Below are 25,609 nucleotides of genomic sequence, written 5' to 3' on the forward strand. Positions count from 1 at the left end.
CGACCAGAAAAACAACTACCTTCAAGGCATATAGTCCTTGATGTGATGTTTGTCTAGGATTGCCAGGATCCTAGCCTTCCAAATGACAAAATTGGATGCTCCATCCAATCTGTCCTGATCACTCAGTGCATTGACAGCCATCTCTACTCAAAAAATACAAGACTAACTCTCTTCTCCCTCTCCTGCGGCTAATCCCGCAAGACATGGATCTGGATTTCTTTGGTGCTAGAAATCCTCTAAGGAACAAGCTCCTCTAGACTCCCTCTGAATCCTGATTTCCTTAATGGAAATCCTCCTGCCAAATGTCGAATCACTCCTCTCCAATCCTCCTTTGTTGCTACATCCCGGATCTAGATTTCTATGGCTACAAGCCTGTCAAGGCAATGGCTCCTTCTACCTCGACTTTGTCTCCATAGACACTCTGCGCCAACAACAACAACATCCCACCAGCTCCTCAGATCGAATCTGCGTTGCTCCTCCAGCCCCGACAACTAACTGAAATGAGCCCCTCAGGCTCTGCGCTGGCCCAAAGAGCTGACGTAGTCACTGCGTGAGCTGCTCTCGGGTTCTGCGTCACCCTCTTCAGGCTCGAAATGCTGATGCAAGCACTGTGTGAGCCTTTGCGTCACTTCTCTGGCTCTGTGTCACTCCTCCAGCTACTCCTCTACCTCTGAAACAATGTTGTCACTCGGGACAACTGCTTCTCTGCAGCAAATTGGTTGGATCTCCCAATCAATGTCTTCAGTCTCTTATGATCTGCAATGCTCTAATACCATGTGAAATTTTCTGAATCTACACATCATAAACCCTACTACAATCATTGCTTTATCATCTCTTACTTGTTTTTCTATTCAACAAGTTATTTAATTATTTAAACAGCGATGAAAAACACTATTGCAGACTACACTAACATACAAATCATAAACTGAAAAAGATATGAGACAAACACACAAGGGACACCGTTAGTTTTTGACAAACATCCCCGGAAAAAACCCAATGCGGAAAAACCAGTGCAACAACTCTAAGGGTTTTCTATTATTAAGCGGTAGTTCTGAATACAACTATGGATGCCCTCTCGGTTGTCCAGTTACAAAGATAAAATATATTGGCAAAACCCTATGTGATATTACCGCACTTCACCCGGAAAAATCCCTCTGATCCGGCAACCGGACTGACTATCCCCGACTACAACTGCGTTGCCCCATCACAGTAGCTATGTGGGCCTGCGTGGAGCACACTGGGACTCTGCATAAGCTCTACGCTGCCTCTTGGAGCTTTGACGTCAGCCTTCTCGGTTGATCCTACTGCTCCCCGGCTGAATTCAAACTTCTGCAGCAGGGCAACTCTTCCCCTGTGCTGGCACTGTATCAAGCAATGTGTGGGCCCTCTTGGCCTAGCGTCAGCTTGCCTTGCACTGCACTGCCTCCTCCGACATTTATCTGCCTCTCTCTACTGTGTATTCGGGGTCCTGGAGAAGATCCTCCAACCCCAACTATCCTTGCCCCTCTGCCGCAACTCAAATCACCCGTTTGACTTTCTCAGCAAACCTCGCCCCAGAAAAATCGAACTGACTGATCAATCATGGTGTGTCTCCGACCCTCAAGCCTCCTCTTAGACTTTTCCTGTTGACTACGAGTAAAACAGACTTGATCCTCGTCAATTAGAAGTTTATCACCCATATTCTTATTAATACCCATTAATATTTTTATTTTCCTAAGTTTAGACTTAGAAACCCATTAAAAATATCAATTTTTTTAATAACTCCTCATCCGAGTGGAATTTCTCCAAACGATTTCTGGTTCTTGGAGATCTCATGTGTTCTAACCCCTCCACAAAATTTTGGAGCTAGAGCACATCTGATGCTACCCAAAATCAACATTGTCTAGCAGACCTGCAACACTTTCACTCATAAGCTTCCTCCATGATTAGAAGGCACAACTTTTGGTGGAATACTCCAAGGATCAACGGGCGTGTGAGATCTTGGAGGGCACTCATGGGGATGAGCACTACTGGGTGATGGCAGATGTCATCTACTACAAGGGGCACATATTTTTGGTACCAAGTTCACAATTGAAGGAGAAAATTCTCCAAGCAGCCCATGATTCACCTTTATCAGGACATTAGGGGTTCCTGAAGACTTACAGAATAGTTAGGGAGTGTTTCACGTGGAAGGGCCATAAGGGGGATGTGTTGAGGCATGTACAGGAGTGTGAGGCCTTTTAGAGGAACAAGGGGGAATTGACCCATCCAACGCGGTTACTGCAGTCGCTTCCCATTCCGGAGGGGAAGTGGGAGAGCATCTCTATGGATTTGATCACAGGGCTTCCCATGGTGCAGGGTCGTGACTGCATTTACGTGGTGGTGGACAGGTTGACGAAGTATGCACATTTCTTTTCTATCCCCTCCTGGTACTCTGCTTCGCAAGTTACAAAGCTTTTCTTCAAAGAGGTCTTCCGTCTGCATGCTCTTCCCAAGGCCATAGTTAGTGACAGGGACAGTGGTTTCATGGGGGCGTTTTGGCAGGATCTTTTCAGATTGGTGAGCACTAAGCTCACTCCTAGTACTAGTTTCCACCCGCAGATGGACGGGCAGACCGAGATAGTCAACAAGTGGTTGGAGGGGTACCTGCGGAACTATGTGACAGGACAACTGTGAGCTTGGATGAGGTGTTTACACTTGGGGGAGTATTGCTACAATATCACCTACCACATGTCCATCGGTATGTCACCTTTCTATGCTTTATATGGATATGATGCTTTATATTTTGCTGACCTTGTTTTTGGAGACAGCAAGGCCCCAAGGGCTAAAGATTAGATCCAGGAGAGCCAAAACATCCTTAAGGCTCTCAAAGAAAACTTGCAGACCACCCAGAATCAGTAGAAGATATATGCAAATAGGCACAGGGTTGAGAGGTACTTCAAGGTGGATGACTTAGTCTTTTTATGCCTTTAACCTTACAGGCAGTCATCATTGAAGCAGAAGGGGGCCGAAAAGATACAACCACATTTTTATGGTCCTTATAGGGTGATCAGGCGAATTAGAGAGGTGGTTTACGAGTTGGAGCTTCCACCCAGAGAACGGTTCATAATGTTTTCCATGTATCATACCTCAAGAAGGTGTTGGGACAACATGTAACAACTACTACAGAGTTACCCACATTTGATGATGAAGGGCACTTAGTGTTGGAGACGGAAGCCATCTTGGAGACTAGAGAGAGGAAGTTGAGGAGCAGAGTTACAAAAAAATACTTGGTACGCTGGAGGAACTAACTGGATGAGGATTCTACTTGGGAGGGTGGGCATGTTTATTTGTGTAGTTTGGGAGGTACTCCAAGCCCTAGGGTTCGGGGTTTGGAGGACAAAGCACCACAAGCGCAGCTTATGGGATTGGAACCCAAGTGTGGGGTTTTGACACCCATCGTGTTTTGGGGCAAAACCATGATGGATTCATGGCACGTGATGGATGAGGATGATAGTGCTCGGAAAGATGATTCCAACGCATCGAAAATCGTCTGAATCTGAGTTGTCATTTGGGAGAAATGAATTTTTGAATTTGACATAATTATTATTGGAATTTTCAAGTAGGCCAACTTGAAGTAAAATCCAAACGACGTGTCTTTTCATGTGATTCATTGGAGGCATTAAAGGCTATATATTGAGGACAGATTGGAGTCATTTTGATCATCTAATAAGTGCAACACACACAAGGAAGAAGAACTTGGATATCTCTATGAAGCCGCAACAACTAAAGGGAAGGAACAACGAAGGGCAAGGATTGTTTCTAGGGTTGTTTTAGGTGATTGATGTGCTGGAGGAGGCCGAGGATAAGAGTTGGGAGGCTGAGATTGCTGGGGGTGATTGCGGAGTTGTTTGAGGGCAGAAAAGAGGTGAGAAGTGACTATTTTGGAGGGCTGTTAGTGTGCCGCAAAAACTGAGGTAGGCCGCATGCCTAGCCCTCTCCAAAACAGGCCAGTGTTGGGGTGTTAAGGGCTGCCATTTTCCCATAACAATAGCCCACAAGCAGGCCATCTCACCTTGCCTAGGCCACATCAAAATGGAGGTTGTTAGGGTAAATTTTGAAGGGTTGTTGCAGCGTGCACTTGCCCTAACCAGGGACAGTAGAACAACAATATAGCAGCAACATTGAATGTGTGTTGGATCCACGTTTTTGGGTCAGTTTTGGATTGTGACATTGCAGCCTGTGGGAGCCAATTAGAAAGGCTGACTTGGAGAGTTAGAAGCCTTTCTTAGAAGCAGATCTTGCAGTGACGAGATTGGGTGTCATAGAGCTGGTTGGAGCGCAGCAAGTTGGCTACCCAAAGTATCCGTAGAAAAGTAGACAAGAAGGAATTTGTTGGTGCGATATTGGGTGAAGTGTTGGTGTCGAAGTGCAACACTTTGATGGATGAAAGTTGTTGCTAGCCTAGCAGATTGGAGCTCGGGAATCAGGCCTACCCAGAGAACAATTGATGAGCCCATGTTCATTGTAACAGACGCGACTTGTAACAGTGATAGGAGGAAGCCCTCTTGGAGTCTTGATGTGTAGATGCCTTGATGGACTAAGGCATTACTAGTGAGCAGTACGGAAGTGAAGGAACGGCAGGATGAGATACGACATAGAAGCTGCAGCAAAGATTGTCATTGTATCTCGTAAACCATAGATTGTTGTATTACTTGGTTTGTTTAATATAATGAAGATTGGGATTGTACATATTGTACAATTTTGTTTAAAATTTTGTACATTGTGCATATGTGATTTATCGCTTTATATTTCCATTGTGCAAAGTAGTTTATGGTTGAGATTCTTGGTTTGGTAGCGTCAGTGATTTTAAGACTCTAACCTAGACCCAAGGTCGTGTAAATTCAACAAAGCACATACTTCAGCATCTGACACTGCAGTTGCTTGGGACAAACAAAATTTGGGAGGGGAGGACTGTCATATCCCTTCCTAAAATGAATTTTGCTAAGAAGATTCACAATTTTTCATTTTTGGCTATTGTGAGGGACCCACATATTTTTGGAGGAAATACCTAGGAGAAGGGAGGTTGATATTACTTGGTTAGTGGAATGTGCGGGCCACCCCCTCATGAAATACACACCCCCCTTGGACAGAAGTCGAATTGCTAAGGTGAGGAGGCTGAAATATTAGATGGAGGGACCCACATGTGGAGACAAGAAGGGAATTATAAATAGGAGGAGGATGACAACTATAGGGGCCTTTTAACAATTTAACATTTACTTGCACAAGCACACTTGAGTTGTTTAGCTGAGTCTGCAACCAAGATTCTCAAGCGAGTTTATCCTCCCTTGCTTCGGTGGACTTTGAGTGCCAGCCCAAGGACAGGGGTCGATTTCCTTGTGAGCCTCTTCGGCATCAATTTCAGTGGTGGTTTCATGGCAGTTTCTAGGGTGTAGTTAGGGAGTACGAATTGCTTGGAGAGGCCAGCGTAGAGTAGAAGTTTGGATGAGGTTTATAAGGGAGTCTTTCCACACTATTTGCTAGAGTTTTTGAGGTAGAAATCAGCCAAATCTAGGAGTTTTGTTGGAGAAAAGTGTTAGTTTTTTGTAGCAACGAATGAGTTCGAGTAGCAAAATTTGATGGATAGGCTAGAATACATGAGATCTCCAAAACCCATAAATCGTTTCTGGAAATTCCGCCTAGAAGTGTCTCAATTAGATTATTAACCGTTTTTAAAATATTTCCTAAGTCTAAACTTAGGGAATACGATTAATTAATCAGTATTAACTGAGATAAAGTGAAAATCATCTAGAAACTCACACGGATCGATCCAGAGATGATCCTATCCATCGATTAAGTTTTAATCTTGGTCATTGATGCTTCAACAATAGATTACAAGAGGAGATTGATGTGGTGATGTGGTGAGGGGTGCAAATACTCAATTGCCCAGGCAGTTCAATTTTCTTAGTGGCAGTAATTAAACAGAGAAGATAGAGCCAGAGGGTGAGTAACAGGTGGAAGAGGAGGGTAGCAACATTCTGGGAGGAAGTTTTCCAATTCCAGGAAGAGGCAAAGGAAGGAAGGCCAAAATCCCCACAGGGTTAGTTAGCGTAAGCACTGCACAGAGGGTGATGCTGAGGCTCAGTGCAAAGGCTAATGAGGTAATTTCGGAGGCAAACATTAGTTGTGGGGTGAGAGAAAATTCTCACAATAATTTTGCCAGTGTTTTCCTCAGATTAGATTGTCAGTTGAGCATCTAAATTATTGTACTCATAATTGTTGTTGAAGAATAATAATAAAAGCCTCATTTGCTGCACCAGTTTTCTTGCATTGGGTTTTTCCAGGGATAACTGTCCAAAAAACTGTGTCAAAATTCTTGTGTGTGTGCTAAAATCTCTCAGTTTTCAGTATTTTATTTTCTATAATATTTTTATGGTGAAAATTGCAGTTGTGATTTTATTCATTGTTTGTTGTAGAAAATAAACTACATATTAAATTTACAGTTAGAAGAACAATTTCCAATTACTGGAATAGATAAAAATTTCAAACAAACAACCATCTCGGTGACTGTGTAGGCCTGAGCAGGAGGCTTTCCTGGAGCACGTCGGAGCTAGAGGGGTGACCATTGGGGGTAGATTTGAGTTGGGGATTTGGGGAGTTTTACGGAGGGGTCAAGCCTTGGCATTTTGCAGTATTTTGGAGGTCTGAATCAGGCAACTCTTCAGGTGGGCTGAAATTACTAGTCAATTGGAGAGTACCCTGAAATTGGGGTCAATTTCGAGGGTTCGAAGTAGGACAAACCCTTCCTAGTTTTGGCGGGTTGTTGGAGTGGAGTCCGGGGTTAATTCCCCGGAATTTTCTGAGCATGGGAAAAGGGTCAAATCAGCCATTCTTTGCAGCCGGCAATTCAGTTTTTGAAGGGCCAATGTAGTTGGAGCAGTTGATTGCATGCATCACTTGGGCTTTGCTAGCTTGCCTTGGGGAAGCCCAGGTGCATACATTTTGAGCTTCTATTGTACCCCATCTATTTATAATAAAATGACTCAGATCAATGCAATTTTTGGTGCATTTCCTGGTGTTTAATTTATGTGAAATTTTTGTGGGTATTTTTTCTATGCATGCTCTACTTATCACTGTTAATTTTCCTTAGGGATATTGCAATTTATTTCAAAATCCTCTATTGTTTGTAGCTTTGGTTTTTATTGAATTAGAAATGAACATATGTTGTTCTTTGTCTACACATCCAAAATAAGTTTGAAGTACTCATGCATCTCACAGAGGGTTAAATGTCTCGGACCCAGATGAGGGAAATGGCCCAGAACGAGTAATGTGCACTACCCAGAAAAGACTGTTGCTGGCTGCTAATTGGAACTGAAGATATTTCTTTGAATACAACTCAAAATGCCCTGAAAAATTATTCCCAGAATCCTCTCCTCAAACCCACAAAAACCCAGAAATATTTTGGGCTAATTTCGGGGGATGAGAAAGCCCTCCAAGTAGTGCAAGTCGCTTTCTCGCTGGTTGTATGCAGTGCTAAGAAAAAACTGCAATCCAACAAGATCCAGATGCATTTCGTTGAATTACCTAAGCTTAGTTTTGTCCTGTATTAGCTTGATAATTTTTTTACTTCTTGCAGATTTTGATCCTTAAAATGAAAATATAATAATGCAAGAAGGTTAGGAATATTCTAAAGAACTCTAAAAAAACTTAAAAAACAAATTTTAAAGCATTAATGAGAATCCTATTTTGTAATATTCCTAAGTGGAAGTTAACAATAAATATCAAGAAAGAACTAGGAACAACAAAGAAATTAAAAAAACAACATACACACGAATGAAAACATCAAATAAACGAGCAGAAAAAAACAGAGCCATTTTATTAATGTTGTGAACTGGATACATAAAATAGGTAGTAATAATAGAACCTAGGCTTTCTATGCAAGCTATGTAAAACACAGGTTAAATGTCTCAGACCTGGATGAGGGAAATGGCGCAAAATAGGTAATGTGCACTGCCCAAAAAAGATTGTTGTTGGCTGCTAATTGGAACTGAAGATCCTGCTTTGAATACAACTGGGAATGCCCTGAAAAATTATTCCCAATCTCCTCTCCTCAAACCTACAAAAACCCAAAAATGGTTTGGAATTTCGGGTGATGAAAAATCCCTCCAAGTGGTGCACGTGGCTTTTCTGGCTGGTTGTACACACTGCTAAGAAAACACTGCTGCGAAATGCCCCCAAATCCACATCTAAGGAGCCTCCAAGCTTCACTGCGAAATTACCTCCAGAAACCCAATTCCTTCCAGCACTTGGTTCCTTGAATTAGTTCCTCTCCTACACCTGCGCAAGCTCTACCCATAAACCACCAGGCAATGCCAAAAATGAGTGAATATGTCCCACAAGAATGGCCCAACACCACCCCTAGAAATTGTTTCCAAAACTTTGGCTCCAAAGTAAGAAATACACATGCGATTTGTTGGCTCATCCAACTCACTGTCGCTGGCCCAATTTCCGCAACACGAATTGCCTCTACGCCCTGGTAGTACAAACCATAGGAAATTTTGTTGTAATATAGCTCAATGGAAGCCATGGAGTGGAATCCCAAGTACTAGCTAGGGAGACACTCGTAGTTCTTTGAAACTTGGGTGGAATTTCGCTTGAAATTCCTGTGCTCAACAACACTTCAATCCCTTGTGCTGAAAAACTCCAAGATAGGTTCAATTTTGAATTGTAATTGTCAAAATATGAGCTCCAATGCTTCCTTGCTTCCTTCTATAGTCATGGTTCCTTCGCTGTCCTTGGTGGTCCCCACAACCCACCAATTCATCCCCCTTTCCTATAGGTTTGAATTGCCTTCTTTGGTGGCCCCCACATTCCACTAGAAGTTCAGTTTTCCCTCTTGGTGTATAGTGCCTCCTTCTTCTAGAGCGTGGGACCCATCTACCCACTTTTCCTAAGTCAAAAAGGCCCAAAATTGTCTCCAATGCCAAAATTACAAAATTGTGCCACACTTCATCAATTTATGCAATTGGAGATATCAAGCAAGCCCTTTCATCTGACCAGGAACTCCTTGATGACCCTATTCATGAGATTCCTCTCCCTTATCTCCAAAATGACTTCAGTAACCAATACTAGATGTCCTTCCTCATCCAAGTGTGGAAACTCTACAAAAGTTGATACCTGTTGTCCCAAAGCCCTTTTTAGGCATGACACATGGAACACGTTATGTACCTTGCTCCCTAGTGGAAGCTCTAACTCATATGCCACCTCTCCCACACACCTAGTCACCCTGTATGGCCCATAGAAACGAGACTTGAGCTTCTCGGCCCCCTTCTGCTTGAGAGTCGATTGTCGATATCGTTGTTGGCATATATAGACCAAGTCTCCAATCTCAAACTGCCTCTCAACCCGGTGGCATTCTGCATAAATCTTCTATTGATTATGTGCAACCTGTAAGGTGTCCTTGAGAGCCTTAAGTATCTCTTGGCTCTCTTGGATCCAATATCGAGCCCCTGGGGCCCCGTTGTCTCCAAACACCATGTCAACAAAAGATAAAGCATCATAACCATAAAGAGCTCTGAAAGGAGACATACTAATGGAGCAATACTCCCCAACATGTAGCCACTTCACCCATGCCCGTTGTTTCCCTATCATGTAGTTCCTCAACAAGCCTTCCAACCACTTGTTCATTGTCTCTGTCTACCCGTCAGTCTAAGGGTGGTAGCTAGTAGTAAGTGTGAGCTTCATACCCACCAATCTGAAAATCTCCTGCCAAAAGCCCCCCATGAACTTATTATCTCTGTCACTGATAATGGTCATGGAATGACCATGCAAATGACCATGCAACCTAAACACCTTCCTGAAGAAGAGCTTGGCTACCAGTGAAGTTGAGTACCTTGAAGGAATAGCGAAGAAGTGAGCGAACTTAGTCAACCTATCCACCACCGCATAGATGCAATTTAGCCCCTGTACAACTGGGATTCCTGTGATGAAATCCATGGAGATGCTCTCCCATTTATGCTCTGAAATAGGTAGAGGATGAAGTAGTCATGTTGGGTGCATGTGCTCTACCTTATTCCTCTAGCAAGTGTTGCACTCCTGCATGTATCTCAAGACATCCCCCTTGAGACCCCTCTATGTGAGTCTCTCCCTGACAGCCTTGTAGGTCTTTAGGAAACCAGGGTGCCCTGCAAGAGGTGAATCATGTGTTTCCCTTAGGATCTTCTCTCGAAGTTGAGACCCAGGAACTAGATAAATCCAGTTCTTGTAGTATATCACCTCATTCATGACGTTGTATCTGTCATCCCCAAAGGTCCCATCCAAAATCTCACATGCTTGTCGGTTCTTGGAGTACTCTACTAGAAGCTACGCCCTCCAATCATGTGTGATATCCATAAGAGAGAGTGTTGGGGATCTCTTGGAAAGCACATCATCTACCACATTGTGCTTTCCCTTAACGTACTCTATCTCAAAATCATAAGCTTGGATCTTTCTAACCCACTTCTATTGTCTATAATTAGCCTCGTTCTCCTCTAAAAGGAATCGTAGACTGTTGTGATCAGTTTTCACCCTGAACTTGGCCAATGTGTGCATGATGGAAAACATCTCCTTGTCATATATGGAGTACAACCTCTCGTAATCTTGGAGTTTCCTACTCTCATATGCGATAGGATGACTACCCTGCATCAAAATTGCCCCGACGCCCTCACGTGATGCATCACACTCCAATATGAAGCGTTGTGAAAAATCTGGTAGTTCCAAGATTAAATAAGAACTTGTCACTGCCTTGTGCTACATCTATCCACTCAAGCACCCCTTCATTGTGATATCTATGAGGCGCACTGCCAACTGTGAAAACCCCGTCACAAATTGTCTATAATAGGTGCATATATATACCTAGGAATCCTCGTAGCTCCATCACACTCCTAGGAGTAGGCCAATCCAAAATGGCCTAGATCTTCTCTTGATGAACTCACACTCCATCCTCCCTGATCACGTGGCCCAAGTACAACATCTCTGTTAGGCCAAACTCACACTTTTCCATCTTGGCATATAGTTATTGGTCCTCCAAAATTTCCAACATCTCCTCCAAGTGATGCAAATGCTCCCACACCTAATTGTATATCAGTATGTCATCGAAAAATACCAACATGAACCTATGCAATTTCTTACTGAACAAATGGTTCACACAACACTGGAAAGTGGTCGGAGCGTTGGCAAAGGGCATAACCAGGAACTCAAAATGCCCATAATGGCATCCTACTCTCTCATCCAAATTTGATGGTACCCTGAACGCAAGTCTATCTTAGAGAAGTACTTGGCTCCTCTCAACTCATCCATCAGCTCATCTATGCATGGGATGGGGTAACTATTCTTCAATGTCTTCTTATTGAGGGCCTTGTAATTAATACACAAACGTAGAGTCTCGTCCTTCTTCACCAACACCACAAAAGAAGCAAAAGGGGCTAGAACTTGGACTGATATGGCCCAAGGCCAACAACTCCCTAATGGCCCTCTCGATCTCATATTGGTATGCCTTGGGATGCTTATAAGGAGTGGTGATGACTTCTTACACCTCCTCCTCCAGCTCAATAGTGTGCTCAAACCCTCTATTTGGGGGATGACCTAGAGGAATCCCCCAAAAACTGCTTAATGTCTCTATAAAACTGCTAGAATGTCTAGATGGTGATGTCCTGCATGAGCCCCCTCTTCTGTCTCTGAGATCCGTAACTCCACAACCCATGCTATGTCTCCCTTGCGCAGATTTGCCTCCATCTTGTTAGTTGTCACAAACTAAGGTGGGTAGGAATGCATGCCTCTCAACACCACCTTCTTCCCAACTGGTCTCATAAACTCCATCTCTAGGGCCTTATAATCTGTAGTGACACACCCAAGATGTTAGTTTTTTTATTATGGTGGTAGCATCAAACCTGTGTTCTAGTCTTTAAGGTGTCAGAGAGACTAAGGAACATGGGATCTCCAATACCCAAAAATGGTTTCGCGAGATGTGGGGCTTTAAAACACCTTAATTAAATTAACTGACTAGATAATTAAAATTAATTTCACGAAGTCTAAGATGTTTTCAGCCATCGATCATGATTAGATCTTGGTTGTTGGTGGTTCAGTGAGAGAATTATAAGAGCAAGTCGATGGGGCTTGGACAAGAAACATCTAAGGAGCAAGAGAGAAAGGCAGTGCAAATTTCCCAATCTACAACATTCAGCGAAGGAAGAGTGCAAGCCAGCAAAGCATCAGTGAGGATTAGGAGAGATTGGAGAGAGGTTTTCCAGAGGAGGTTTCCACTGAAATTTGCAGAGGCCGAATTTACTAGCAAGAAGGTCATGCAAGTTTCTCCAATGCGTAAATTTGGGTAGTAGACCAGTTTTTCCAGTTGTCAAGATCAAATCTGGAGGATAGAGCGAGTTTCCCAATGCAAGTGCAAGATCACCAACAGGAATGCAGGATCAACAAATCTCAATTTCCAACAAGTGCATATTTCCCGCAATAGTGCTTTTTGTGTGCATTTACTAGAGGAGGAAAAGTTTGATTTTGCAAGGGAAACAAAGGGTTTCTAGGTCGATCTACCAGTTGGAGTGGTGGAGTAAATTTTTTGGAGCTTGGCTAGTGTTATGGCTAGCAAATCTATGTACTCTCTAATTTGTTGAAAATAGTAAAATATAAACCCTCATCTGCAGACCGATTTTCCCTTTGGGGTTTTTCCAGGGACATTAGTCCAAATCATTAGTGTCATTTTTATGTGTGTGCATCTATTCCTCAATTTTTGATTTACTGCCACAACATTTATTTTGTTTGTGAAGATTGTAGTAGTTAGTTATTTGTTATTTGTAGTTAAATTAATTAAAAGAGGACAAATAAATGGCATTAGTTATAAGAAAAGTTTCCAATTTATTGCAATCGTGGATACAGGAGAGTACAACCATTGAATGCCCAACACCACAATGGTGTCTAGTACATTCACCACAAAGAAATCGGCAGTAACCAAGTAGTCCCAATTGTCAACGTCATCTTGGGCATCCTCGTGCACTGCATGGTCCTATCTCCCAGTACCTATACTAAGAAGACCTCAAAAGGTTGTTTGCATAACTCCTTCGTTCTACCATCTGGAAATCTATGAAGTTATGGGTGGCCCCTGTGTCTACTAAAACAATCACTTATTTCCTTTGAATGTTGTCTCTGACCCATAACATCAGATAACTTGGAATCCCTATGAGTGAAGCAATGATGCCTCCCTTGGCACCCTAACCATGTGAATCCTCCCCTATGTCATGGTGCTCCTCCTACTATCTACTCCTACTCATCCTCTCCCCTAGGCTCATTGTCAGAAAACACTTCATTGAATGGGATTTTCCCTTAGTGCATATGTAGCCTGGAGCCCATGGCTCCTAATAAGTGAAACAAAGCTTCCTCCTATGGAGATCCCTCATGATCTCATCATCCATCTACCCATTGTCCTGTCCGCTCCTTTTGAGGAGGTTTGGTGTCCTTACACTTCTAGGGAAAGGTAGGTCTAGGAGGAGCTCTAGTCTTAAGAACTACATCTAGCATGTCCCTAGTCCGGGTAATAGCATCATGTAATTTCTTGGGCTTATAAACCCTCACCCATCCACGCAATGGGTCTATCAACCCCTCAACGAACAACATAACCAATCTCACCTTCAAGATATTGCTACCATCACTGCCTGATCCAGGTGGATATTGGTGGCCACCCGCCTATTCCACTTGGACCCCCACCATTGTTTCTTTCAGTTTTTCAGTTTCCTTATTTCTAGCACAATTTACTATTTTTGGCAGTTTTTTAGGTCCTAAACTTCTGGAGCCGTTTTGAAGCCCTAAACAAATTTTTTTGGGAAAACTGGGGCCAACATGGGATTGTTACCAATGTTGGCCATTCAGAAGTTATAGTCCTCAGATAGATCTTTCTAACAAGGTATTGTGGCGTCAAACGAAAATCGTATGCCAAAGTTACGACCCCGGGAAGTTGATGTACCAATTTACCCAAAACGAGGCCCATAGTTTGGTGCTTCATCTCCTAGGTTTAGGCTTCTGGATGTTTAATAAATAGGCCTTTGAGCCTCATTGTAACACAATTCATAGGTATGTAGCCGCCACATCTCTTTTCAGAGATAAGCTACCATCGCTTGAGCTAGTTTTATTTCCATTCTGTTTGTTTGATATTAATGAAATGAAGTGTTAATTCTGTTGCATCTCTGTATTTATGGTTATATCTGTAATTTGTTGCGTTCCTGTTTAAATCCAGATGAATGGTTTCAGAGGGGTCTGCTCTTTCTCTGTTTTTCTTTGCATGTTCCCAACAAGGTCGAGATATAAGGAATTAGGGCTCGATCTGGTTGAACCCTTGCAAGATCAGCCTCGCAAACCCTGACAACTGCCTATGGGGGAAGAAAAGAAAGACGAGGGGGCAGAAGATCCTATCAAAATATTGCTCGAGGAGGCCCTCGAGAAACAAAGGATGGATGACTTTGCCCAAATCCATCAACGGTTGCCCACCAGTGGCGCATCCACATCCAGCAACCACTCTGGAGGCTCCACGCCCTTTAAGGTACAAGTAAACTTTGACATTCCCATATTTGAGGGCCAAATAGATGCAGACACCATAGATAAATGGTTAAATCTGCTAGAAGTATACTTTTATGTTCATGATTTTTCCAAAATCGAGATACTCTTTTTCCTGATGATACACCCTCAGGTAAAGAATACGGTGGCCATGACCTCCAAATAGGGCCCCTCCGCACGACAACAACAGATGGACAAATTCGTGGAGGAGTACAAGGACATCTTCACCTCCCCCACAGGGGTGCCTTTGCACTGTCAAGTCAAGCACTCCATCGATTTGACCTCAGGTGTGCCATTTCCCAATGGACCAACCTATCAGCGCTCCATTCTAGAGAACGATGAGATCAAGAGGCAGAGTCATTAGTTGCTACAAAAAAGTCACATCCAACTAAGTTCATCACCGTGTGGAAGCCCGATCATTTTGGTACAGAAGAAGGATGGGACTTGGAGACTCTTTATTGACTATCGGGCATTGAACAAGATCACTATCCAGAATAAGTACCCAATGCCACAGATTGATGACCTTCTGGACCAACTCAAGGGGGCAAATTATTTCAGCAAGATCGACTTGAAGTCCAGATATCATTACGTACCAATCGAACCCTCCAATGTGTGTAAGACTACCTTCAAAGCTAAGGAAGGCCTTTTCGAATGGTTGGTTATGCCTTTCAGGTTGACGAATGCTCCTACAACCTTCATGAGGCTCATGGATGATATCTTGCAACCATTCACCAACTCATTTGTAGTGGCATACTTGGATGACATCCTGATCTTTAGCTAGAGTTGGGAAGAGCACCTCCACCACACCCGACTAGCTCTCCAAACAATGCCGCAACACAAGATGTGTGCCAATTTGGAGAAATGCACTTTTGGCATGACCCAGGTTCAGTATCTAGGATATTATTAACGAACGGGGGGTGCATGTGGATTCAGCCAAGATCCAAGTCATTCAAGATTGGACAACCCCAATCACTCTGACAGAGCTTTGCAGCTTTCTGGGTCTTGCCAATTTCTACAGCAGGTTCATGTTGGGGTTCTCTCAAATCACTTGGCCGTTGAGTCAAGTCACCAAGGGACAAGCGAAAGAAAAATTATTTTGGTCGGAATCTCAACAAAAGGCATTCGCAAAGTTGAAACATTGCCTCTACTCTACACCAGTGCTCACATTACCAGACTTGCAACAACCATTTGAGATCAGGACAGATGCCTCTGACTATGTTATTGGGGCAGTCCTTACTCAACAGTGGCATACCACAGTGAGACACTTTTAGACACAGTCAGGAAGTATCCCACTTATGACAAAGAGATGTATTCCATTGTGCAGGCCTGCCGACAAAGGAAGCATTACATTTTGGGGAAGGAAACAGTCATCCACACAAACCACCAACCCCTGCAATTCATACAGAAGCAAGAGAAATTGCAGAATGATCGCCATCGGGAGTGGTCCACATACCTGCAACAATTCCATTTGAATATCAAGTACAAGAAGGGCAGCACCAATAATGTTGCAGACTGTCTCAATCGACCACCGATTATGGCGTTAACCACCGTGCTCAACTCTTGTGGGCACGAGACTTCTAATTGGCCACTTCTCTTCAAAAGCGACCTAGAATTCAGCCACACATACCAAACACTCTTGGAGGGTCAGCAAGTTCCAGATTTCCACCTCCAGGATGGCCTGTTATGCCACCTGGGCCACCTTTGTGTTCCTTCAAGTGAGCGTGCCAAGACGATTTGGGAAGCGCACTACAATCAGGCCTTTGGGCATTTTGGGGTCGAGAAAATAGTGGCAATACTGCAAAAGTATTTCTATTGGCCGAATCTTCGACAGGATTTCGAGAAGTACATCAAATCCTGCACTGCCTGTGCCATTGCCAAACCGGCCATCAAGAAGCAAGGCCTCTATATTCTGCTACCTACCCATAGTCAACCTTTGGAATCCATCTCCATGGATTACATGTCGGGCCTTCCTTCTACTAAGCATGGCAATGACTATGTTTTTGTTGTCGTCAACGGATTCTCGAAGATGGCCATTATGGTGGCCTGCAAGAATAATATCACAGCAAAAGCCACTGCTAAACTCTTCTTTGAATGAGGGTGGGTGCACTTTGCGATCCCACAGTCTATCATCTCAGATCGGGACAGCAGGTTCCTCAGTACATTTGGTCCAGTCTCTGGTCGATGCTAGACACCAAGCTCACTAAGTCCACAACTTTCCATCCCCAAACTGATGGCCAGATAAAGGTCGTCAACAGGATGATTGTACACATTTTGCGCATGTACAACTCAAAGCATCCACACACATGGGATGAGAGCCTCCCCTATGTCCATCACAGCTATAACCGAGCTCTCCACAGTTCGACAGGGCGTAACCCTTTCCAGGTGGGCTTGGGATTCCAGCCACTATGTCCCATTGATGTGGCCATACCATTTGCAACTACTCAGGCAGATTCGGCTCATGTCCAGTCCGAAGCCGATAAGGTAAACAACTTCATTGAGCACATCCAACACATCTGCCAACAGGTCCACGACATTCTGGAGAAATCAAATGGCAAGTACAAACAACGACATGATCAACATTGGGTGCCACACAAGTTTCAGGTGAGCGACAAAGTTTGGTTGCATTTGCAGAAGCAACGCCTTATCAGAGTCTATCAAAAACTCGTACCACTCTGATATGGTCCTTACACCATTACCAAGGCTGTGGGAGACAATGCATTTGAGCTCAGCATTCCCCCATTCCTTGGCCTTCACCCAGTGTTCAATGTGGACCGCCTTCGACCATACTTCTCACCATTGCTGGACACATCAAACATTGCAGAACAACTCACACCTACAAAGTTAAATCTGGACTGCATGGAACAAGCCATAACTGATCGGATCATGGGCACGCAAATCAAAAACACCTGACAACAAAGGGTCCAACTATATCGAGTTGTCAAAGCAAGCCAACTCCTTCACCAGGGCAAGTGGCTCACCAGGGACCAAGTTCAGCAGAAGTTTCCTCATCTCATGGAGGAACTCAACGCAATGGGGACCATTGCTTCCTAAGGGGGGAGGAATGATCCAGGCGGATATTGGTGGCCACCCGATTATTCCACTTGGACCCCCACCTTTGTTTCTTTCAGTTTTTCAGTTTCCTTATTTATAGCACAATTTACTATTTTTGGCAATTTTTCGGGTCCTAAACTTTGAGAGCCGTTTTGAGGCCCTAAACGACTTTTTTGGGAAAATTGGGGCCAATATGGGTATTTGACCGATTTTGGCCATTCAAAAGTTGTAGTCCTCGGATAGATCTTTCTAACGAGGTATTGTGCGTTTCAAACGAAGATCGTATGCCAAAGTTACGACCCTGGGAAGTTGATATACCAATTTACCCAAAACGGGGCCCGTAGTTTGGCGCTTCATCTCCTAGGGTTAGGTTTTTAGATGTTTAGGGTTTTCCATTATTTCTCAATAATAAATAGGCCTTTGAGCCTCATTGTAACACAGTTCAGAGGCATGTAGCCGTCACATCTCTTCTTAGAGATAAGCTACCATCGCCCTAGCTAGTCTTATTTCCATTCTGTTTGTAAGCATATTCAGTATTTGATATTAATGAAATGAAGTGTTATTTCTGGTGCATGTCTGTATTTATGGTTATATCTGTAATTTGTTGCGTTCCTGTTTAAATCCGGATCTTTGCCAACCTTTGGAAGTCTTCCATGTAAGCTTCTGCACTATCAGTCTACCTCAACAGCCCCAACTCTCAGAAGTGCAACTCTGGGTCCTTCCTTTCAAACTACTATATAAGCCTCCACATAAACTCTGTGTAGGAAGTAATGGTCACATGACCCAAAGTAATCAACCCGTGATACCACGACTCCGATGCATCTCCATCCAAGTGCAAGGTGGAAAATTTAATCACATTTGCCTCCATCATGGGGCTCAACTAGAAGTAGATGTCTAGCTTTTGCACTTAATCCCTAACAGAACTCCTGGCTAAACCATCAAATTTGGGGAATGTTATCTTCCCCACTGTCATCTGCAAATCCTGGTTTTGCTGACCTCCCCTGTGATTACCCAAAAGACGTGGTCATTTTGATGCTTGGGTCCAATGCATCATACAAATCAATCCCCTCTAAGAAAGACCTCAAAAAAGCTACAAATGAATTAAGTTCTCTTAATGGCCCATCTACAAATTGGGGCATAGTGAGACGGTTGGAATGACAGGTTACAGGTGGGGTCTTTGGCTGGTTTGTGCATGCATGTGTTTGGCTCCCCTCACCAATTCGAGATCCACCTTCACCATTGTTATCCTGCCTCCCCTAGTTCTGCAAATGCACACTAGATAGTTGCGTTGGCATGTCCATCCTGAGTTTTTGCTGCTTAGTCAACTATGTTAATGTCAGTTCCATTCCTCCTTGTTTAGGCTCTTCTTAGTTCTCCATGTGCTCTTCGACCCAGATCTCACGCTCTCTAGCGTGCTCTACTTGAGTATCTGAAAAAGGGCCAAGCCCTCAGCCCCTACCTCTGTGAAAGATAACACGCTGAAAACGAGGTGGCATCACCAGTTCCTACGCCGATATCTCTCCAAGAACATGCTCTGATACCAAAATAATATTCCTAAGTGGAATTTAACAATAAATATCAAGCAATGAACTAGGAACAACAAAGAAATTAAAAACAAACCACACACATGTCATACACAGATCAGAACACCAAATGAAAGTGCAAAACAAACATAGCCATTTTATTAATGTTGTGAACTAGGTACATAGAATAGGTAGGAATGATAGAAATTGAGCTTGCTATGCAAGCTATTCAAAACCTAGATAAAAAGTCTCGGACCCAGATGAGGGATATGGCTCAAAATAGGTAATGTGCACTACCTAGAAAAGATTATTGCTAGCTGCTAACTGGAATTCAAGATCCTGCTCTAAATACTATTCGGAATGCCTTGAAAAATTAACCCCAAACTCCTCTCCTCAAACCCAAAAAAAACCCAGAAATGGTTTGGGTTAATTTTGGGTGATGGGAAAGCCCTCCAAGTGGTGCAAGTGGCTTTTTGGCTTGGTTGTGTGCACTGTTGAGAAAACATTGTTGCTAAATGCCCCCAAATCCACCAGTGAAGGAGCTTCCAATCTTCACTGTGAAATTACCTCCAGAAACCAAATTCCCTCTAGCCTTTGGCTCCCTGAATCAACTCCTCCCCTACACCTGTGCAGCTTTTGCCCAGAAACTCCCACACATTGCCAAAAATGAGTGAATTCGGCCCATAAGAATGGTCCAAAACTAGCCCTTCAAATTGTCGAGAAAACTCTAGCTCCAAAGTAGGAAATACACCCGCAATTTGCCAACTCACTATAGTTGGCCCAATTTTTGCTACACGAACTACCTTTGCGCCATGGTAGTATGCACCACAAGAAATTTCGTTGTAATATAGCTCAATGGAAGCCCTGAAGTGGACTCCCAAGTACCAACTAGGGAGACACTTGTAGTTCTCCGAAAGTGGGGTGGAACTTCGCTTGAAATTCATGTGCTCAACAACACTTCAATCCCTTGCGCTTAGCAGCTCCAAGAGAGGTCGAATTCTGAATTCCGAATTGTCTTCTATAGTCATGGCTCCTTCTCTCTGCTTGCTGGCCCCCATAGCCCACCAATTCGTCCCATTTTCCTAGAGGTTTGAATTGCCTCCTTTGGTGGCCCTCACATTCCACCAAAAGTTCAATTTTCCCTCTTGGTGTATAGTGCCTCCTTTTTCTAGAGTGTAGGACCCATCTACCGACTTTTCCCGAGTAAAAAAGGCCCAAAATTGTCTCCAATGCCAAAATTACAAGAACTTAGATTCCATCTAGTATGTACTTTTACACACTTAAGAGCATTTTCTAGAAGCCCTAAACGTTGATTTATGCCATGTCTTTCACCCGAATAGTTTCTTTGAGCAAATAATGAACCTTTTGAGAGATGGAATCAAATCACAAACTTTAGAAATGACATAACATTGTAGATTACACCTCAATTTTGTTCAATGTCATCCAAGGAGGTAATTTATCACACAAAGAATACATGTTTGAAATCATAGAGTACATTTTGCATTATGAATTTTTTACATGCAACTAACAAGTTTGGATCACCTCATGCGCATTGGAGTTTAATTCATGAGGATGTTGGTTAAGGAACAAAAAAAGACTTGAAGATCACATGTGGCAACAATAGAATGGAAGCTCCAATGATGAGCTAACATATTCAAATTAGTAAAAACACCTTCAAAACCTTGAATTTGTAGATACACTCTTGAAAGATAGGCATTTGAGGATGACTTGGGTTAATAAGCCTTATTTTAATGGATGATTAATTACCCTTCTTGTATGGTACGTGGTTATGATAGTTATAAGAGCAATCCATTGTTAGTAGTATAACTAAGGGTGTGGTGTTGTGTGGGTGTACAAGGAATATTTCTAAATGATGAATGAATGACTATATATGCCTACATCATAGATCCAAAGGAATATTTGTAGGAAATTTGATTATTTTATTGAATGATCATCTACAACTTTGTCATAGGTGATCAAAGAGAATTGTAAAGATTATAAATGGTGAATACAAGAGGTTTGGTCCCCCTTCTATAGAAAATTTGAAACAACTATTGAAGCAATTATATGATAATGGAATAATCAGTGGTGTCTTCATGCTCTCTCTCTTTTTCAATAGGTTGATCCCATTGTTACTGTTGCTATCTTTCTTTGTAATTGAGCCAATTTGTTTTCATATGCACTAATGTACATATCTTCCCGTTGTCTATGGTAACATCTATGGATTGAAGATGTAATTGGATCCTCGTAATTCTCGTCATATGGAGTTAAGTAAATTAGTACCAATGATCAGACTATGTTAGGTCTATAGCTCATTGTTGATGCTGTGTCCAATTTTCCCACTTACTTGATATGATTAAACTAGTGAAGTGTGTAGTGAAATTTCCTCACATATTAGGATCGATATGCCAAACATCGATATGAAGATTAACATACTTAATATTCTAGGATTCATCCTACGCACAATTCATCTATTATATTTTTGGACTACCATTTCAAAGCGCTATTTTAGCTCCAATTGTGACTCCATAGCCCAAAAAGTGGGCACCAATTATGGCTGATCCAACCATGACATATCTTATTTCATTCTTGTATTTTCATGGAACTTGTCAAATATCTAAGGATTGTAGCCTCATTGAAGTTGATTTAGGTAAGCCACCCTTGAGCTACAAAAGAAATAGTGAGAAGTGAAAAGAGTGGTCATTGTGGTGATAGTGAGCAACACTTTTGCGTACCTCCAAGGTTGAAATGATTGGTATTAGGGACTTTGTAGTGTGATTTTAGGTGCCCATTGTTCGAATGGCCTCTAATTTCCCATCTATATGACCATTATGATCATTATTAGGATAGACACAAAGTTTCAAAATTACATTCAAGAAGGGGATGTTGAGGCCACACTGGATAGAATAATACATGGTAGTAATGAATGAGTGAGGGAAGAAATAGTATTGTATATTGTAATACTAGATTGATCAACATTGCAACTATTATTTCTCTCTCTCCCCCATCGCCTAGTCGATCAATCTTCGCTCCCATCATCATTCATCGTGCTTCTACTATTACCAATGAAACATAGCATGGGAAATTTTGACTAATTAAGCATTGAACTTGTTAAATATTTTTGGTTGAGGATCTTTGAGGACACCCTTCAAGGTATGGTCATGTAAAATAGTTAATCCAAGACAGTGGAAGACATATAGTTGATCTAATTAAAAGGAATTTTGCAAGAGGTCAAGGGTGCAACGTTGAAAAGTTTGAGCATTTTTTGTGAAAAGGCTCAAGCATACCTGTAATATATTTCTTGATTTATGAAGGGTCCCATGGAAGAGCTTACTATGCAATGTTAAGTGAGGGTCCACCTAAAACAATTAAGAAATTGGAATGCAAAAACCAATGAGAGGCAAATTTTGAATTTTTAGCTTAGGTTTCAATGATCTCAAGACCGAAGCATGATGATATAATTGAGTTGGTCAGCTCAATCAATGCTCTAGTGGTAACAATTCTCGTAAGTCAAAATGAAGGTCATTTTATTCATTAGTAACGTAAGCTAATTCTCAAGCGTTTTTGACATCAATTTTCTCCACAAAAATAAAAATAAAAATAAAATAAAAAACAAATTGGAGCCAACTTCAGTGTAAGTAATAAAAGGAGAGAAAACAATCATCAACACCCCCAAGCTATTGTTGTACTACCATACAAAGAGCTTCAAGTCATCTCCTAGAGTTAGGCAACATGAGAGACAAGATATGAACACAACAAGTGCCAACAAAAATTCCAAGGAGACAAAATTCACAAGGACATTCTCAATGAATCTCAAATCAAAATCCTTAGGAGCTTTATTAACCAGAGTCTAGTTCAGCATCTAGTGATAAGAAATCCTTTAACAAATCTGAAATTTTTGTGATTATATTTTTCCATCATTTGGCTGTGGATGGATAAGTTGAGCAACCTCTTGGAGAGGCCTTGTTGACGTGGATTTCACTCTTTTCTCGGATGCATACTGCTGAAGTTTGGATGAATGCATGATAATCTAAGTGGAATTTTCATGTCTTGGTTATGTTTATGGAAGATGGGAATTAAGCATTATGCAGGTAAGCATGGTATTTTATTTTCACTATCCCTCCTTAAAAAAACCTCCCTCCAAGACTTTAAGGAAGGAAGAAGTGGGGTCCTTCCCTTGTCCTTGAAGATTGAAAAGTCTAGGGATAGTGAATGGATTTATCCTAGCCTAGTGAATGTAAAAATACTCCAATTCTCTTCAAGTGTGTTGATCCTTGACCCCATATGTCCCCGAAAAATATATTGGTAGGCTAAGGAACTGATCTTCTATCCTCTATCACCCTTCTTTTTTTTAAATCATTCAGACTATTTTGCTAAGGTTTACTCTCCAAAATCACCTTCTAATTTCTATAATTCCCTGATTGTGTGTGTTTGGGGACCTTCCCTTTGAACTTAAATTTGGAAATTAACCTCAAAATCATAGCAATCATATCTTCAAGATCCACTTTAAACCTTATTTGTTCAATCATTTGATTGGTAGTAATAAAAGTAGAATCCTTAGGGGACTCTTGGTTTCACTGGGCCATTAGATACCTAACATTTACTAGGGATAACCCCCCCCCTTGAATGGAAGTAGAGCCAATCAAAAGCGGGAAGAGGGTCGGTAAGGTAATAGTGGCCCCCCCTCATAAATTACACAAGGGTTTCACACTTGAGCTTTCAAACTTTTTCTTTTTTTATTTTTTTATTTATTTATTTTTATTTTTTTGCGCATGGTTCATGGACACCTTCGGTCAACGGGTGGCGCTACGTCCATTGGAAAAATCTGGGCTGACGCCCCTCGGCCTACTGCAAGTGACCTCCCATTTGGCGAGGCCCCAACTTGACCGATTGAGCTAACCCTTGGAGCTCTTGAGCTTTCAGACTTATCTTGAGAAATCAGAGATATTGTGGTAACATCTTGGCACCATTACTGCAAATAAATCCCGTTTCCCAAAAGATGACATCAGATGAAATTCAATCTTTACGTCCATTGGAAAAATCTGGGCTGACGCCCCTCGGCCTACTGCAAGTGACCTCCCATTTGGCGAGGCCCCAACTTGACCGATTGAGCTAACCCTTGGAGCTCTTGAGCTTTCAGACTTATCTTGAGAAATCAGAGATATTGTGGTAACATCTTGGCACCATTACTGCAAATAAATCCCGTTTCCCAAAAGATGACATCAGATGAAATTCAATCTTGTAGATATTTCCATCTATGGAACTTCATTGGAAGAACAAAGTCCTTGTTCTTTAAATATTCTGAAGATTTGATGCTTGTGAGGTGAGATAAGCATCATTGTGAAGACATTGACATCTCACCTTGTCGACTAATTGTGGAAAAAGAATGAAATTGCATTTATCACCAACTTGTTGAGGCGAATAAAGCAAATCAGTGACCTGACCATGAACCTGCTCAGTTAAATGAAGATAACAGCACTCACGTTCCAGTTCTCAAGAAGAACCTTCCGGGCTCTTAACATCACACTCCAAAATTTGATACTCATGAACCCTAACAGCTCGATGGGAAATATGATGAGGTGCAGACCAGACCAATTTTTCCTTTGTGTCTGGAACAGGACAATAATGAAACCTTTGTCTATGATGTATGTGATTTCGGCACCCAAACCTTGGACTCTAGAGCTGAGACGAATGTTGACCCTTATTACAATATGGACAAAGATAGTTACAAAAAGAAAACAGGATCTTTGGGCTAAGACACATGTTAAGGAGGGATTTTTTTATTAATTTCTTTGAACTGATGATCAATGTGATTGCAGCCCTGAAGATGAAATTATTAGTACTGCTGAGAACCCTTATTTACATGGACAAACTGATAAAAACAGCGATAAAACCTGGTTGGTGATCTCTCTAATGACAACAACAAGGACGAAGGCAGTGACAACTTTATGCTAAGGAAAGATTTCTGAGGGAAAAGTAAAAGCAGAAAATGTATATGATGTCCCTTTAACATATGATGTCTTAATGGACCTGTTCTCTGTTCCTACGAGCAGTGTTAGGATGTAACTACCTGACGAAGTACTTGGAAGTTTGGTACTATCTCCAACATCTACTAAATCAAGTGAAAGCTCGGAAAATTCTGCAAAAGGCCCTCTTGCTGAACAGATTTGCGGTGACACATGCATTTTGGGTTCCATGGAACAGTTTGGTGAAGACTTCATTAACTCTTCATGCATTTTGTGTTCCATGGATCAGTTTGGTGAAGATTTCATTAACTCTTCATGCATTTTGGGTTCCATGAATCAGTTTGGTATATCAACTTCATGCCATTTTGTTTTATCCATTTGGGAACTATGGGTACAATTTTAAATCATCCACAGTCCAAAATATTGCAGCAGCATGGAGGGAAAAAGTTGGATGTAGGTAGACAAAGGAGAAGGATTATTTTTCTAAATTTTCCAGTGGTATCTACAAGAAATGGCACA

The 25,609-nt window shown here is 42.1% G+C and overlaps 1 protein-coding gene across 1 annotated transcript in view; it reads right to left on the reverse strand.

Annotated features, from left to right (window-relative positions):
• The window catches only part of LOC149216341 (uncharacterized), a 50,658-nt gene that overhangs the window by 15,255 nt on the left and 9,794 nt on the right, over positions 1 to 25,609 (reverse strand). The gene's annotated exons all lie outside the window — the stretch shown is intronic.

Source organism: Pinus tabuliformis, chromosome 1_1 (genome assembly GCF_031772625.1).
Source record: "Pinus tabuliformis cultivar Carrire ecotype Pingquan chromosome 1_1, CPIR1, whole genome shotgun sequence".
Lineage (NCBI taxonomy): Eukaryota > Viridiplantae > Streptophyta > Pinopsida > Pinales > Pinaceae > Pinus > Pinus tabuliformis.